The sequence below is a fragment of the Marmota flaviventris genome, chromosome 10 (assembly GCF_047511675.1).
Source record: "Marmota flaviventris isolate mMarFla1 chromosome 10, mMarFla1.hap1, whole genome shotgun sequence".
Classification (NCBI taxonomy): Eukaryota; Metazoa; Chordata; class Mammalia; order Rodentia; family Sciuridae; genus Marmota; species Marmota flaviventris.
The window spans coordinates 3,173,200-3,189,170 of record NC_092507.1 but is presented as its reverse complement, the minus strand read 5'-3'; positions in this window follow the sequence as shown (position 1 = coordinate 3,189,170).

Here is a 15,971-nt window from a genome sequence, read left to right as displayed (position 1 = left end):
TCAGAGGGTGTGGCTCGAGGGGGGTCCTGGAGTGCACCATCCACCGATTGGTCTGTTATTAGCTCCTTCCTCCCGTGTCCCCTGAGGTGGCACGCAGGGCTGGGCGTGGGACAAACGAGGCCTGTCACCTGGTCAGGAAGACCTTCAACAGGTGGGTCTGACAGCCAGAGCATGAGGTGGGGCGCTGCCCTGTGGCCGGGATCCCGGTGGCCGGGAGCCCTGTGGCAGGGCAGAGCCTGAAGCGTGTGTGGGCTCTGCCAGGCAGAGGAGGGTTGGGGACATTGAGGGTGGCAGGAACACAAGCCAAGGCAGGGCCCTGGGGGTGGGCAGCCTGGGGGAGCAGAGGGAGCTCACGGGAAGCTGTGTTGCTCCTGTGGCTGTGGCCTCTGGGAGACTCCCACACAGTAGGGAGGGACGACAGGCCCAGGGTTGACAAGGGCCCTCAGGCAGCAGAGGGTTGGAGGGGCCTGAGGTCCTGGGCACACCTTTGTGGCCCCCAGCACGGGTTCCCTGTTGAGAGGGTGGACATGGGCTGGAGGAAGATCAGTAAAATGCCCGTGTTCACACCTCCTGGCCAGCAAAGGAGTGGAACCGGGGAGGGTCTCTGTCTCTGCTGGCGGGTTGGCCTGTTTGCGGTCTTCTCTCCCCTCCCGTCCAAGACAGGAGCCACGACAGTCTTACGACCTCTGCATAGAGTCCAACACGTGCCAGGCTGCAGGGCTGTGTGCCGCTTTGAAGGAACGCCCGCTGCCTCAGGTCCTGGGGGCCAGGAGGGTCCTCCTGCTCCCAAGGGTTTGCCGGGTGAGACCACCCGAGGTCAGCGGCTCTCCGCAGCCCCGGGGAGGGGGCTTGAGCACCGCCCTCCCGTCCCCCACCAGCGCAGGCCCTGGACAGCAGCCCTCTCTCCCGCGTCAGTGCCCTCCTTAGGTGATGTGGCCGTGGGGCCAGCCGGGAGCCACAGACCGAGCCCTTCTCAGGGCCTTGGCATCCCTCATCTGAGGAATTTAATTAGTGCCTTTTAATCATTTATTCTAAATGGATGGATGTTTGCTGCTAAAACCCAAACACTTGCACACTTTATAAATGACTCAGCCCTAATTTGGAAGACAGACGGGCTTTGATAAAATCAGCCTGGGGACAAATGGCTTATTTACTTGGAACTTGGACACACACAGCCGGGGGAGGGCTGGCTGCCACCTGCTGGGTCACTGCCTGGGTCAAGGGTTCTGCAGTTAGTGGGGACAATAGGTCAAAGCTGCTCATACAGAGGGGTGCCCAAGGGGAGCACGGGGCGTGTGTGCGGGGCAAGAGTCGCGTTGACCAGAAGCCTGCCTGGCCTGGCTGGTGGCCATGAGACCAAGGACAGAGCAGCTGACCAGGGGTGGCAGGGAGGACCTGACCCACAGGCAGGAGGGCACTACAGCGAGGTGCCCGGGTTCTAGCCCCGACTCTGGCCAGACTTTCAGTCTGGGATGGTTAGAACGCATTCCTCCGGTTGAACGAGAGTCAGAGACAGGACCTGTGGGATCTTCTGGAACTCCACGGATTCCCGGACCCTTCTGAAGAGTGCCTAGGATCCAGCCAAACAGCAGACCAACGGCCGGTCAGAGGACGTGGGACTGGAGGGCGGGTGAGGGGGGTGGACGATGGCCGAACACAGACCCGAAGCTCTGAGGTGCTCCCTGCTCTTCCGTTTGCTCAAAGCGCGGCCAGCCTTCGGGGAAGAGGGAGGAGCCGCGGACCCCTGCCAGGCCTCACCAGCTAAGTGGACGCTGGGAACATGGGAACCACGAAGTGGCTGTAGATGTTGGCTGCTTTCCGCCACTGGGTCCACGAGACCCGAGAAAACAACTTAGAGGAGGAGAGGTCTGAAACCTGGGGTTTCAGAGGCAACGTCGATGGCAGGGCCGCCCGTGGCCTGGGCCCAAGATGAAGCTGGTGGAGGGCAGGGTGCGGGAAAACAGCTGAGAACCTGGCACCAGGCAGCAGGGACAAAATGTAAACCCAATGTCACCCCCCCAGTGACCCACCCCCAGTCCCACCCTGCCTGTCAACAGTCACCACCTGGACCTCCACCCAGGGGATCACCCACTGATGGGGTCAGTTCTTGTGACCTGGTCATTTAATCTCTGACCGCGTTCGCACGTCTCACACATGAGCTGTCGGGGGCCCCTCGTATCCATACCACGACGTGACCCAGGTCCATAAATGTTTTCATTTTAAGATGACACACGTAGTGTCATGTTACTTTGTCACTGTAGAGTGAGGGACAAACCCTTCTGTCAGACCCCAGGCCCTGCTCTTACATGCTGACTCCCCTCCTAAACCACACCTTTATCACCTAGTCTTGGATTTCTGGTCTGGTTTCTTGGAGGTGGACTGGAAAGTCGAAGTCATACATAAACCATCTGAGTTAGAGTCCTTCCGGGTTCGTGTGACTTATTTCCCGTCTTTCACGGCTGACTTGCCCAACCTGGTTCGGGTGCCGCGTGTTAAGACTTGCCTCATCCCTGAGCGTCTCTGCAGACGGGCTCGGGAGGTGTTTAGTCAGGCACCTGAGCACAGCAGGGCTGGGATCAGACCCGGTGGCCTCCCGGTGAGGGGGTTCCTGACAAAGCACCCCCAACTGGTGCGTGAAACGATGGAAATGTTTCCCTCCTGATTCTGGGGTCAGAAGTCCAACTCCAGCTGTGGGCAGGTGGAGCCTCCGGAGCTCCGAGGACCCCTGCTCCAGTCTCGGGGCCTGCAGGCGGCTTGGAGCAGTCCTCACGCTGTGTGGCTGGTGGAGGCTGGCCTCCACTCTGTCCACACCTGCACGTAGCCTCTCCCTGTGCGCCTGCCCCGTGTCTCGTGTCCTCCTCTCCCGAGGACCGCGGTCATGCTGGAGGGAGGCCCGTCCTCTCTGGTGGGCGTCTCAGCCTAACAGGACTTCACCTGCAAAGACCTGATTTCCAGGTGAGGCCACCTTTGCAGGGTCTGGAGGCTGGGACGTCACCACAATATTTGGGGACCCATTTCAACCCACAACAGCACGCTGTGCTTCCTGGGGGGACCAGGAGGGTACTGGCTTCCACTAGGGTGCTGAAGAGGGCTCTCTGCAGGAGGCTGGTCCTGTGCTTGGTTAAGGGTGGATCCCTCAAGAGCGTTTCAACCGCCGTGGCGTAGGCCACTGGGACTCGTGGCCTGCGGCAGGCTAATGGGGTATTGTTCCTACCAGAAGGACCGTGGCCTCAGGCTGGGGTGAGGGAGGTGGTTTCAGCGGCTTGGGCTGGAGCAGGAGCCCTGTCCTGACAGGAAACAGCTGGGGGGTGGGGTGCAGAGCCAAGGAAGCCCACGGCCCAGGGGGTCCTGGTGCCAAAAGGGCAGATACATGTCAGAATCCCATCAATTTTCACTGGGGGCAGTGGCTGCAGGACATGGACCCGGCCAGGTGTCCTCCCACCTCTCCTGCCCCATTTTACTCCATCACACGTGTGCACACTCACAGGCTCCTCTGCACATGGGAACAACTCGGGGTGCACACATGTGTGCCAAGACTAAGAACAAGAAAGGAGCCTCAAGTGCCCGAAACTGAGAGGAGAGCGGTCCCTGAGGGCAGTAAAAGCTGGTCCCCGGGGTCCCCAGGGTGGACGGGCTGGTCCTGAGGGGGGCCGGGCAGGGCGTCCCTGCTGCAGCGGGAGCTGAGCGCAGGAGAGAGCAGGGTGATGAAGGGATAAATCACACCCCGGGAAGCCCAGAAAATAGGCCGACTTCAAAGGACCGTTAAAGCAAGTGTGTTTAAAGTATTTCAGGAGATAAAGGGAAGAAGAGCACCGTAAACCAGGAACATGACATCAGGAAGAAAAGACAGCGGGGGACCCGGGGGGGTGAGGCAGGAACACAGAAAGGCAACAGCCGAGCAGGAGCAGTGGGACAGGTGACAGCACCCAGAACGCGACTGAGGCAGCCATCCTGAAGTCAGCCACCCAACTGGAGGGCCGGAGGCGAGGCCGAGCCTCGGAAGAGGTGGCCCTCGAAGCCCAGGGCTTGGAATCTTCTAGATGGTGAAAGACTCGAGACAGATGGGAAAGCCAGTCTTTGAGAAGCAGGATAAATAAAAACAACCCCACGCCCCGAGGACACATCCCACCTCAAGTTTGGTGACGGCAATTCAAAGAGAGAAATCTCAGCTGCCACCAGAGAGGAAACAGTGCGGATGCCGCTGGGAGGGAGCCGGCAGATCCTTTGGAAGATAATTTGGTCCAACAGATACAAATCCACTTTAAAAATCCACAAACTCGCTTACTTGTCGTTTCCACTTGTGGAAACTGCTCTAAGGAAGCGGCAATTGACGCGCTCAAGACTGACGTCCACTCCTGGTTGCAGTGGCCAGCGGAAGGGGGAATCCAAATCATTTCTAAATATCAAACATACACAAACCGAGGTGCTGACCTGAGCCAAGGTGACCCAGTCGTGCCAACGAGGCTGGAAGGAGTGTGAATCAGGGACGAGGAGAGAGGGACTGGAATATCACCAACTCGTCTCTGCCTCGTCCTGGGTGTTCCCGTGTGAGTGTGAGTGTGTGTGAGTGTGAGTGTGTGTGAGTGTGAGTGTGTGTGTGAGTGTGTGTGTGAGTGTGTGTGAGTGTGAGTGTGTGTGAGTGTGAGTGTGCAGGTGCGAGTGTGAGTGTGTGTGAGTGTGTGTGAGTGTGAGTGTGTGAGTGTGAGTGTGTGTGAGTGTGTGTGAGTGTGCAGGTGCGAGTTGAGTGTGTGTGAGTGTGTGAGTGTGCATGTGCGAGTGTGAGTGTGTGTGTGAGTGTGAGTGTGTGTGAGTGTGTGTGGGTGTGTGGGTGAGTGTGTGAGAGTGTGTGTGAGTGTGAGTATGTGAGTGTGAGTGTGTGTGAGTGTGTGTGAGTGTGTGTGAGTGTGAGTGTGTGTGAGTGTGCATGTGCGAGTTGAGTGTGTGTGAGTGTGCGAGTGTGCATGTGCGAGTGTGAGTGTGTGTGTGTGAGTGTGAGTGTGTGTGGGTGTGTGTGTGAGTGTGAGTGTGTGGGTGTGTGAGAGTGTGTGTGAGTGTGAGTGTGTGTGAGTGTGTGTGAGTGTGAGTGTGTGGGTGTGTGAGAGTGTGTGTAAGTGTGAGTGTGTGTGAGTGTGTGTGAGTGTGAGTGTGTGTGTGTGAGAGTGAGTGTGTGTGAGTGTGTGTGGGTGTGTGAGTGTGTGTGAGTATGAGTGTGTGGGTGTGTGTGTGAGTGTGTGAGTATGTGTGTGTGTGAGTAAGTGTGCATGTGTGTGTATGTGTGTGTGTATGTGTGAGTGTGTGAGAGTGTGTGTGTGTGTGTGTGAGTGTGTGGGCTTGTCCATGCATGTGTGGGGCTGGGATTTGATGGACACTCCGGAGTCCTTCTCTGGGTAGCAGTCACTTGAGTCTGTTATGCATGCGGGTTGGCATCACGGGCCGCCGCCATGGTCCACCCTATTACATTGTTCCGACATGTCACTCCCCAGCCCCCCCCCCCCAGGCTCCACATCAGCCCAACCACTACAGCAGTGGACGCTCCTGACCCCAATCGCGGGCTCAGGTCTTCACTGGGCCACGTGCCTGCTGTACCTGGAGCAGGTCCCTTAACCAGTGTCAGCCTGATTCCTGTGACAGCGGCCTGGTGGCTCCAGCACTCCTGGGGCTGCTGGGGAGCTCTGGCGGGACAGCCCCAGCCAGGCACGCTGTCGGTGCCCGGGGGAGTGACGAGGCAGGCCAGCGTACCCCGGCCACGCGCCTCACCAGCCACCCCCCGGGTCCTGTGAAGCCAACCCGGCAGAGCCTCTGCCTCAGAAAGGACCAGGAAGGGCCGCTCACAGATGAGGGAGGAGGAGAGCGGCCTGGAGAGATGGCCAAGGAGGGCCCAGTGTGCAGAGGCCAGATGGAGACGCGGGTCCCGTGTGCGTCGGGCGCTCATCCGAGACCCGCTTGGTGAGAGGCCTTGGAACAGATCATTTTCTGAAGACGTAACTCTGAGTGGTCACAGGGACAGTGTGGTGGACAGTGTGTCACGTCATGTGTGGTCCCAGGCCACGCGGGGCTCAGAGCCTGTCCAAAGCAGCAGTGGCACGTGCCCACGCCTGAGTCCCCTGTCAGCCAGCGGCCGAGGCGGGGGACCGGGAGGCTTCAGGCCCAGGCCCTGCAGACGCCTTGGCAGGGCCCAGCGTGTCCCCCTTCAGGAGGGCCCCTCCTCTCGGGGCGCCTGGCAGTCCCGCATGCCGTCGTCCTTCCTGAAGGACGGCCCTGAGTCCAGAGAGAGTGGTGATCAGGTGGGCAGTCTGCTGAGGACAGCGAGGGGGAGGGCTAGTCCTGCCCTCATCCCCTGTGGCTCTCCAGGCACCTGGTCACCTGGCCATGGCCCCTGCTAAGGGCCTGCTCCAGGTGGAACAGGAAACCCCACCGCGCTGTGGGTTGGACAAAGCCAGCGTTTGTCTCTCTCCTGTAGCAGGGAGCCCAGAGGCAGGCCCCTGGGAACTGTCCAACCCTGGCTGGAGGGAGCCCGGAGGACACAGCCTCCTCGGGATCTCAGCCCCAGATGTCCACTCTCAGCCCCAGCCCGGGGCCTCCGCACGGTGTCTGTGGTCACGCCAGAGCAGGGAGAGGTCAGGGGCAGAAGGCACAGTGGACTGATCCTGTCCCCGTCAGGAGCTGGAGTGGGCTGAGCGATGGAGCCCAGAGGCACCACGTCCCAACCCTGGAGCCTTAGGTGTGGCCTCGCATAACTCGGCTGCTGCATACGGGGCCAGTGCAGGATCTCGAGACGAGGACATTACAGGTGAGCCCCAAACACCATCTCAAGTGTCCTCAGGAGAGGGAGGAGGGGCAGGTGGAGACGTGTGGCCACAGGAACTGTACAAACCACCAGCCACTGGGGGCACGGGACAGCCCTGGAGCCTTTGAGGGGTGTGGCCCTGCCAACACCTTGATTTCCGCCCAGTGGGGCTGATTTTGGGCTTCTGGCCTCCAGAACCTGAGGATGAACTGTGGCTGGCTGCCGCCCCAGTGGCAGTCCTTCCTTACATCAGCCTGGCAGCCTCTGTCTCCCCTGAAGCCCTGCCGCGGATGCTGCTCAGTCCGGCTCACAGCGTGTCAGGGGATCACTCCAGCTGCCAGGGAGGCTGCCATGGGCTGGCACTTTCAGCCAACTCTATGATGCCTTAGTAAAGTTTGGGTTGTGTTAAGACCAGAGCAGGGCGCAGCGGGTCCGGCAGGCAACCAGCAGCCTCTGCTGCGTGACCAGAGCTCTGGGGCTTCTGAGAAGAAGAGAGGGCTGCGGGGCTGATGCAGAGAGGACCGGGAGGGGGCCACTCTTCTGGCCTCAGTGCAGCGTAGGTGCTCGACCAGGGAAGGGGGTGGACTGTCCTTCCAGCCGCCGACCCTGCCTCTGCGGAAGGTGCCTTTTCTGGTTGCTTGACAACTTAAGTGAGCTTTGGGCCTTGTGGTTGTTCTGTAGCGTCCCTCTGGGCACAGATCCCTCGGTGGGGGGTGGGGCTGGCGTGACGATGGCCCGTGACCGGCAGCCAGGGTGATGGGAGGGAGGAGGGCAGGGCTCTCACAGGGAAGGAATGGGAGGAGAGCCGTTCAGCTCCGCCAGAATCGGAATACAGGAGCCAGCAGCCCTGCGCTGCTGACCCAAGGCTGGACCTCCGCGGCGGTGGGAGCCCGAATCGCAGGCAGGTTGCGCCCCAGCAAAGGGGGAGTCAGGGTGGGGCGAGGCTCCCTGGGCCCCCACCGGGCCTCGGGGGTCCTAGAGGCAGGGATGTGCGGGCTGCCTCTCCGCTCTGCAGTGGCCCCTGGTTCTAGAGTGTGCCACCCTGGCACCAGGGCAGGGCACAGGCAGGGCACCTCAGGAAGCAGGGGACACATGCTGGGGAGGCGGGAAGGAGTCAAGGTGCGCGCCACACAGCTGGGAGGACGCGTTGGGTCTGTTGAGTCCAGAGAGAGGCACTGGGGAGGCTGGTGGGCCCCCTTAGGCCACGCAAGGTGCTGACGACCGACCGGCTCTCTTGAGGATACATTCCCGGGGTGTAGACTGACTTCTCAAGGGACCCAGAAAGAAGTCCCAGACACAGGTTTCCTAGAGTCAAAGCTAAGGCAGAGGGAGGGCGGGGCCCGGAGGCAGGAAGGCCCCCAGCTCAGCCCAGCTCCAGGGAGCCCCCTGGTCCGTCCTGGGCGAAGACAGGGGAGTAGAGAGCCAGCCCCTCTAGGCCCAGGGGGGACAGAGGGAGGCAGAGGGAGAAAGGCAGCCAGGGTGTGTGGGTGAGGCCTAGAGGCCACGGGCAAGGGGCAGGTGGGGCAGGGGACCCTGTGCCTGTGCCCAGTGGTGGTCAGGTCCCTGCTGCTGCCCTCACGCCTCTGCTGTGACACTGGGTGGGCCCCATCACGGCGAGAGGTCATGGTGAGGCTCATCAGGGAGGGGGGACTCCTCGGTCTCCCACAGAGACTCCTGCCCGTGGAGGTGCCCTGAGGGTGGCCAAGAGGGGCAGGTGGCAGGGACAGGAGACACCTGCACCTCCCGGTGGTCCCCAGTGTACCCTGGGAAGTCACGTGGCTATAGTGAGAGCCAGCCTGGGACTGAGTGCATCAGAAGGACCCGGGGGTCCCAGAACCATCTGGAAGCATTCCTCCCATCTGCTGGCAGCCTCTGCCTGGGGGGCTCCAGGGACAGCGGCCTGGTCAGCTGAGGACGCTGTTGCCGTGGAGGCCAGCCTCTTGGCAGGACACGGCTCTGCTCAGCCCGAGTCCTTCTCCCCAAACCCAGGAGCCCAGGGGCTGGAGATGCCGCTCTGAAACAAGAAGAGGGGCCTTCGCGCCTGTCCTCCTAGTCCTTAAGCCACTGGTCAGTCGGGGCGTGGCTTCAAGGTCGGACTTTGACCTTCATGAGGCAACTTGCCCAGGATGACCTGTCCTGCTGTGGGGCCTCCTAGGACTGCTGGTGATCGGGGGAGCGTCAAGGTGAGGGGGAGAGTAGAGCTGGCGCCCACGGGAGGGCTCAACGTGGGATGCTTCAACTTCACGGTGGCACCAGAGCTGCCTCTTCCAAGGTGACCCGCCCGAGACAGCCGACACTTTATGACAAAATAGGGTTGGGGCTGGGCGGTGCTGGCAGCTGTGGGTGGCTGTGGTGGCTGTGTCGAAGGCAGGCGAGGTGGGGCCGTGATCATCACCGGTGAGCTGCATCACACACGTGTCCCACTAACGTGGGCTTGTCAGGACGCCGCCACCGTGAGTCGAGCCGAATGACCTGGACTGAGTTAACCGAGTCCACTCCATTTCCTCGGCTGAGGACCTTGCTGCTGTGCTGGACCACACCTCCAACTGCGGCCGGCTGCGTCCCCCAGTCAGCTCCTGCGAGGTCTGAGAAGGTCACTAGGCACCACTTAGTGCTCCAGCCGTGCCTGTGGCCAGCCTGGGAGGCACCGGGGCCACGGGCAGCATCAGCAGGCAGGTCAGCAGGCGGGTCAGCAGGAGGGGCGTTATGTTTAGATGTGAGTGTCCCCTGAAAGATCACATGTGAGACAGCGCAGGAGAGTTTGGAGGAGACATGTCCGGGTTACAGCCTTAGCCTGATCAGAGTCCACCCCGAGGGGATTCACCGAGTGGTGGGGTGTGGCTGCGGAGGTGGGGACTGGGGCGTGGCTTTGGGTACATGTTTGTGGCTCTCTCTGCTTCTTGATCACCCTGATGTCAGCTGCTTCCCTGGGCCACACACTCTGCCGTGACGTTCAGCCTCACCTCGAGCCCCGAGGAATGGAGCCAGCCTTCCATGGACTAAGGCCTCTGAGTCCGTGAGCCCTCAAATAAACTCTTCCTCCTCTACAGTTGTTCTGGTCAGATCCTTGAGTCCCCGCAGTGAAAAAGCTGACCGAAACAAGGGGTCAGCAGCAGAGGTCAGCAGGAGGGGTCAGCAGGAAGGGTCAGCAGGGTCTGCAGGAAGGGGTCAGCAGGAGAGATCATCAGGCGAGGTCAGCAGGAAGGGGTCAGCAGGAGGGGTCATCAGGTGGGGACTGCAGGAAGGGTCTTCAGGAGGGGTCATCAGGCAGGGTCTGCAGGAGGGCTCAGCAGCAGAGCTCAGCAGGAGGGGTCAGCAGGAGGGGTCTTCAGGAGGGGTCTTCAGGAGAGATCATCAGGCGAGGTCTGCAGGAAGGGGTCAGCAGGAGGGGTCATCAGGTGGGGTCTGCAGGAAGGGTCAGCAGGAGGGGTCTGCAGGAGGGGTCTTCAGGAGAGATCATCAGGCGAGGTCTGCAGGAAGGGGTCAGCAGGAGGGGTCATCAGGTGGGGTCTGCAGGAAGGGTCAGCAGGAGGGGTCTGCAGGAGGGGTCTTCAGGAGAGATCATCAGGCGAGGTCTGCAGGAAGGGGTCAGCAGGAGGGGTCATCAGGTGGGGTCTGCAGGAAGGGTCTGCAGGAAGGGATCAGCAGGAGAGGTCAGCAGGTGGGGTCTGCAGGAGGGGTCTTCAGGAGGGGTCATCAGGCAGGGTCTGCAGGAGGGCTCAGCAGCAGAGCTCAGCAGGAGGGGTCAGCAGGAGGGGTCTTCAGGAGGGGTCTTCAGGAGAGATCATCAGGCGAGGTCTGCAGGAAGGGGTCAGCAACAGAGCTCAGCAGGAGGGGTCAGCAGGGGCTGCCTCATCAGGAGGCTTGGCCAACCAACCGTGCTGGAGTGCTGCTTCTGCCCTGAAGTGGTCATCCAAGGTGAAGTCCTGTCCAGGGTTCAGCGCCTGTCGGGGCTGGGCAAGGACCGAGGGCGTCTCCCGGGCTTTGGCTTTGCCCTGTGCCAAGCCCAGGACCGAGAACGTGCTCTCGCTTGGGAAAAACCTCCCACTTAGACCCGTTTTCCTGGTCACCCCACTGACTTAGGAAGGCGGGTGTCTAACCCCGACCTCGCTGTGCCCAGGCCTGGTCTCGGTGTCCTGTCTGCCTGACCCGCCCTTGCAGGGGCTCCCTGCTCACACACGTGTGGCCTGGGCTCTGCACAGGTGGTCTCCCGTGTGCTTTGCACGTACTACTGGTGGGGTCCTTAATCAGCCTTGTCCTGTGGACGCAGGTGGCGAAACCGAGGACAAGAGAGGGTGAGTGACTTGGCTGAGGTCCCGCGGCAATGGGTGACAGAGCCAGGATCCAGACCCTGCCACACTGCCTCCCTCCGCTGTCCGCTCCTAGAGCCCTTGGGCTGAATTTCCCTGCTGGGACCCTGGCTGCCCCAGGACTCGCAGGTGGCTGCCCGCTTGGCACTTCCCTCCTGCCGGTCACTCTGCTGGCCCTCGAGCCTCAGTCACTGCCTCCTGCGGCCGTCTCTGACCCCTCTGCAGTCTGGAGCACGTCCTGGCTCTTGCTTCCCAGGGGTCGGGCCACGCGCCCTCTGCAGGCCTGTTCCTCGCGGGGCCCAGCGGCGCAGCCCGGGGCTTTCCCTTTAAGCTGGTCTAACCTGGGCTCACGCTGGGCCTCTCTCAGTCTCGAGGAGCAGCTTGCCCTTCCCGTCTCCTTCCCCTGGTGTCTGCCTGGCGCTTTTCCTCCGCGGCCACCCGTCTGGCTTCTGGAACCTTCTGTTCTGCGTCCCACTGCACCAGCCTCCTGTCACCTTCCTCCTCCCACAGCTGCCGTTCCCAGGGGAATTCCAAGGCACAGGCTCAGGCTACGCCATTCCCTCTGTGCCCAGAGACGGAAGGTCCCTGCGCAGTGGGCAGCGCAGCCCCTGGTGAGCAGTGGGCCCCTGTCCCCTCGTCACAGGAAGGGGCTCGTGACCTCTCAGCCAGCCTCAAGCAAGACCCCGCCTTCTGCCCGTGTCGCCACATCCAGGGCCTTGGGAATCGAAAGCCAGGATCAGAATTTATGTGACTAATGACCCAGGGTCCCTGGAGACCCTCGGCTGGGGTGACTGGTAAGAACCCCCCAGTTCAGGGTTCAAGGTCAGTGTTTCACAGCTGCTTCTCTTGGCCTTGAAGGCAACTGGAAATGAGGGGAGAGAGAGGGAGAAAGGGGAGGGGAGGAGAGCGGGGACGGCCGGGGAGGGAGGGGTGCTCTGGCCAGCTGACCAGTCCCTGCCCACGGTGCTGGACCCTGACCCCTTGAGGCGGAGCCTTGTCCCGGCTTTTGGCACCGGCAGAACCCAGTGACTTCAGCGGTTTTGAGTTCCACCTCCTTTGCCAGCTGGCCTCCGGAGAGACGGTGAAAAGCAGCCAGAACGGGGTTCTGTTCCCTTAAAGCCCACGCACCCAGGACTCCGTTCCCCGAGCCCGGCCTGCAGAAATGGCACATCAGCTGTCGGTCGGCCCAGGCTGAGCTTGCTACAACAGCACAGGCCCCAGGCTGTGCCTCTAGGGCCGCAGCCACGGGCCAAGGCACCATCCCGCAGAGCCCAGCGTGCTCACCCCAGGCCCTGTGGCCCCCCGGGCTGCAGGACGCCACGGGTTCCCCAGAGGAGGAAACCAGGAGTGCGGTGGGTCCCAAGGCCTCCGGTCACCTGCTCGGGCCTGCACCCCGGGATCTCCATGGTGCCTGTGCCCCCAGCTTCCCGTCTTAGTCTCACGTATTCCTGAATTTGACTTCACTTCTGTGGGCTGTTGGAGGAGGTGACCACGGCCCTCTCTGGGGGACATGTTGATCTCCCTGGCCCCCGGCCTAGAGCTGTGCCCCTAAGTGCACCGCCCCTGGAGGGGGTCAGGACCTCCCTCTGCAGGCCGGGTGGGGGCGGGACACCTCGTCCGCATGCTCTTCTGGGCTGGGCTGAATCGTGACCCCACTGGACGCCCACATCCCTGGCACCTGTGAGCTGGTCACCTCATAGGCAGAGACTCTGCAGGTGGGGTTAAGTCCAGGAGCCTGAGATGGGGAGGTCACCCTGTGGGCCCAAGTATCCCCAGGGTCCTTCTAAGAGGGGCACAGGAGGGTCACAGCCCGGGAAGATGTGCGGATGGGGCTGAGGCCCGGGGGCTGGGGACGGGCTGGTGCGGGCAGCCTTTAGAAGTTACGAAAGGCCAAGGAGTTCCAGCCCTCCCCCGGAGCCTCGGGTCTGCCGGCTCGCCTCGGATTTCTGCTCTCCAGAACTGTAAGATAATAAGTCTGTGTGGACTCCAGCCTTGTCATTTACAGTAATTTGTTCCGGCAGGGCTGAGACTCTCAAGCACAGCTCCGCCGTCAGCCGGGGAAAGAGGCCAGGAAGGTCACGGGGCCTCCCCACGGAGAGGACCGAGAGACGGAAGGGAGGGTGCTCAGAGGGACACCGAAGCCCTGCAGTGTGGCTCCCAGCCTCTGCTCTGCTGGCCCGCTGCAGCCGGCCTTGGAGGGAGCGGAGCCCAGAGCAGCACGGGGCTTGGGGAGGAGGCGGGCTCTCCTTGTCACAAGGTCACGAAGACCGGACAGCGCCCTGTGCTGCATTCAGCTATCGCCTCCTCATTACTCATCCTGACCTCTTTCTGCCTCTCGATAGCGCGAGTGAGTTCACACCATAGGACTCGCCCTGCCCACTGAGCAGGGCATGGGCTCCCAGGGACAGCAGGACATATACAGGATCCAGGTTCAAGCTCGGCCCCACCCGACCCTGCTGGCCACCCCGCTCTGGCCACACACCTGGCCACTGGGGAGCAGAGAGGGTGCAGCGTGGGCTCAAGGCGCTGACCAGCACTGAGGAGCCTTCTGCTGGCTGGAAGTAGCCCTTCAAGTCGCCCCAGGAGAGGGTCCTCAATCCTGGCACTGCAAACCCTCAGTGGGCGAGGTCCCCGAGCCCTCTGCCCACTCTGCCCATCCTCATGCCTGACCGGCTGCCCTCATCTGCACTTTCCCTTTCTTGGGTCTGTGTCTGCTTTGCAAGTGGGTGCCTGGGTGGTCCAGGTCTGGCCCAGCAGCCGCTAAACAGAGAAGTGTCAAGAGCTGTCCCCAGAGCAGGAAGCACGGAGACCCGTGCACGGCCCCCGTGCTGCCTTGCCAGGGCCACTCTTGGTCTTCGCGGCACACGCGGCTCACCGGGAATCTTGTTAAAATGCAGATTATTGTTTAGGAGGGCTGGGCTCGGGGCTGTGTGTTTTATTTCCGGTGCTGCATTCTCCCCTATTTATCTTTTACCTGGAAACGAAGTCACGTAGACTATGCCTGTGTGTGTACATGCACAGAGATCTAGCTTCACAGCCTGCTGCAATGTCTCCATACACACTCGGTTTGCAGAATGGCTAATCAAGCTGATTAACAACGTCTGGGCTGGTGCCTGCATAGGTCCCGGACCCCTGTGCGAGTGATAGCGTCCCAGAGAGATTGGAGGTGGGTCTCTGTGACCCTGGGACCTGGAGCACAGGTAGTGCTGCAAAGGAGTCAGTAGAACCTGGCTGGGTGTGGGGTGCGCGGCTGTGTGACGCTGGGGCTGGTGCCACAGGTACTCACCCTCAGACAGGAGGCCCTTCCTCTGTGTGAGGCCGAGGAGCCCGCTTGGCTGGGGTGGGTGCTTATCCCCTGGCCCAGATCACAGAGGCTCACCAGTGTTGGTCCCCGTCCCTTGTCCCCAACATGCCCACGGCTCCACTGGACACGTGGAGGCCCACCTGGTCCTGTGAACTTCCTGACCTTCCTGTGCTGGGCAGTTCTGAGAATGTTACTGGACTCTTCTAAGCCAGTTTCTTTATCCCTGAACCGTTGCTGCTGTTCCCTGTCAGTTGCCGTGGGGACCAGGGAAGTGGGGGATGCGGGGTGCTGGGCGGGGCGTCGCGGGCCTGTTGTGCATCAGCAGTTCCTGTGGAACGTCTCGCCCCCTGGACCCTGACCCAGCATTCCAGACCTCGGTCACCTCCAGGGAGGGCCCAGGGTGGGTGGGTGTCTTTCCCACACACTTGCCCAGCAGGGGCCTGCAGGGGGCTCCTGAGGCTGCACCCTGCACCCAGCACCTCACCAGGCACCGAGTGACCTTGGCTACCGGGTAGAGACGGGAAGAGGCGATGGCTGGGCTGGGGCCCTCATGACTTAAGGGGTTCACCAAGCAGCCCCCAGAGGAGGGGAAGCAGGAGCCCAGGCCCTCGGCTCAGTTTCAAAGCTAAATTGAAGGGACACGGGTTAAAGGGACTCCCGGGCTCCCTTCTGGTCGGACCCACTGACTCCCCAAGGCAGGGAAGTGGATCGAGACCTTGGGGACTGCCTAGAAAGGCAAGTGGATGCTGGCCCTCAGGTCTGTGCCAGGCCGGGGGTCCAACGTGTCAGGCACCACAGAACCGGGGATCTGGTTCTTCCTTCTGATACCAGGAGGAAGGAAAAGTTCCCCTGCAACCCCCTGTCCATCCCTCAAGATCCAGTTCTGGTTGCCCTTCCTCACCCTCATACATGGGGCCCTCTGCATTTCCCAGACCAACTCAGGTCAAATTAGCTGCCCACATGTCTGTGTCCCCTACCACCCCAAGAGCCCCCAAAGCCCCTAGAGGACTAGGGAAGAGACTCTGGGTTGTTTACCTTGAAGGGCCTGGAGATTAGAACGTAGTAGTTGCTTAATTAACATCCGAGTGAGCAGATGCTGCTTGGTGCCCATCATCTTCTCCCTGAAGGTACCAGGAGGCTCCTTCTCTTGTGTGCCTTCCACTGAGGAGCTTCACAAAAGCCCCAAGCCCTGTCCCCTCTGGCCCCTGGATGACCGGCCCACTCTCCTGGCCCTGGACGTGTGGGGCTGGGCCCTCAGGAGTCTGCCCTGGCCTCGCTGGAAGGCACCTGTGGCTGTGGCGGCCGCGGAGCGTGTCTGGGATTGATTTCCGTCCTCATGATCTAGGCTGCAATTGATCTCTCAGGTAGAGACTGTGCACTTAATGAAGTGAGGGCCGCTCAGCTCCACCCGAGACAGGATTCCGCGCAAGGACAATCGCCCTTCTGGTGACAGCTTCTCTCTTTTAAAAATAAATAAAATGCAATGAAAATAACTCAGCGGACGACGAGGTGGCGCAGCAAGGTGGGCGGGGAGCCGGAGGTCACCAGCAAATTCCCACCCGGGGGGGGG